The following is a 1,893-nucleotide window of genomic DNA, read 5'->3' on the forward strand; positions in this document are numbered from 1 at the left end:
GTCTTTATTAAACCTCAGCAGGTTGTTACTGTGTGGGCAAACTATGAATACACAAACACCTGAACATCCAGTCACACACACACACACACACACGCACACGCTCCAGGGACCACGCATGATTATCTAGTGATGAAGTGACACTGCCAGGCTGAGTTTCTGCAGTCTGCGTACGATGCTGTGAATATATAACACATAAGACGACACTTTACTACTCAAGTTTTTTAGCTTGTGCCTCAAACAAACTCTGCACGGTGATTGTCCACTGAACAGAAAACACACACCACTCTTCATCTGAAACACAAACCCACAGTTTCACTCTTTGCTCGTCACTTTTCATCACAATCATCTCATCGCTGCAAAAATATAGCCAGTTCAAGGCTGAAGCTGTACAGTTTTCATACATTATTAGCAAATCGTGCCTTTAATTGCAGTTTTTTTTTTTTACACTCGCTGTACATTTTTGCACAGTTCTGCCCATCAGAAACAGTGTGAGGTTAGCGCCAGCTGCAGAGAAGAAGCACTGCACCGTCTTTATCCTGAGCGTCCTAAAAAGCTACCAGAGGATATTTCACCTTCAGAGTGGAGCAGCCTACGAGGAAAGCCTGCAGCGTCTGCTCATACATTACAGAGTCAGAGGATTTACATTCAAAGCATGTAACTCTCATCACCCATCCCATAGTAATTCAAAGGTCGCTTAACACATTATACATATATTCACATGTACACATTTCACACCCTATTTGCTATTGTGCATCAGCAAAGTAAACTGAGACGTTAACATCAGTGATGGCTGGAAGAAGCTCATATTATTGCATGTTACTGCAAAGTGCGCTCATGCTCTACGAATGCATAGCTAATATGTTACAAGTGTTGTTTTTTTTTTTCACAAACACGATTTTTCATATCAAGTAGAGCTGAAGTAAATGATGGAAGCCCTAAGCTTTGGTTGCAACACATCAGATGAAATCTGCACCACAGGTTTCATCAGACTAAAGGTATACGCTTCAATTTTCACTGGAAGCAGCTAAACAAGCAGCACAGACAGCGCGGTCAGCTCCTGTCCTACAGCGTGATGCAAAGAGACTCTAGCAGTGTGAGTTGGAGGCTAAAGATTAGCATTTACACTCGTGTGGTCCTCTGTACAAATGTGGTTGTGAGTGTGTGTGTGTGTGCATGTGTGTGTTTGCAGAGAGCTCCTCTCCCTGATAGATGCTTGTTATTGTGAGATCTTTTCTGAGATTGCAGTTTGTGCTGCAGAAAAACTGAATCTTATCAAGTGTTTTTGTCTTATATTCAGTAGAAAATTTCGTTTTAGACTTAATATCAATCAGTCCAGAAAAATGTCTGATTTCAGGTTTGTTTTTTTGTTTTTTTAAGACAAAAATTAGGTCTGAATTATGGAGAACCAAAACTAAAAACACATAAATAAATAAATAAATAAATAAATAAATAAATAAATAGATAAATAGATAAAATGAAAATATAAAATAAAAATTGAAAAAATATATACAAGAGTAAATTAATTAATTAATTAATTAAAAAAATTAACTTCAAAAATTAAATAAAAGTGATTGATAAAAGTGAAAAAAAAATACAAAAAACAAATGTGGAAATAGAATTTAGTATCAACAAGTAACTATAAGTAATGATAAAATTATTATAAATTAATAATTCTATGTTCCACATTTATTTTTTCAATTTATTTTTAATTTTTAAATTGTTTTGCATTTGTTTTCACTTTTATAAATCGCTTGTATTTAATTTTTGAAGTTAATCTTTTTAAATTAACTTTCACTTTTATTTATCACTTGTATGAAATTTTTAAAGTTAATTTTTTTATTTTCAAATTATTTTTCACTTTTATTTATCAATTGTATTTAATTTTTGAAGTTT

Source organism: Halichoeres trimaculatus, unplaced genomic scaffold (assembly GCF_033239565.1).
Source record: "Halichoeres trimaculatus isolate MK-OKI-2021-1 unplaced genomic scaffold, fHalTri1.1 fHalTri1_scaffold_20, whole genome shotgun sequence".
In the NCBI taxonomy this organism is placed as follows: Eukaryota; Metazoa; Chordata; class Actinopteri; order Labriformes; family Labridae; genus Halichoeres; species Halichoeres trimaculatus.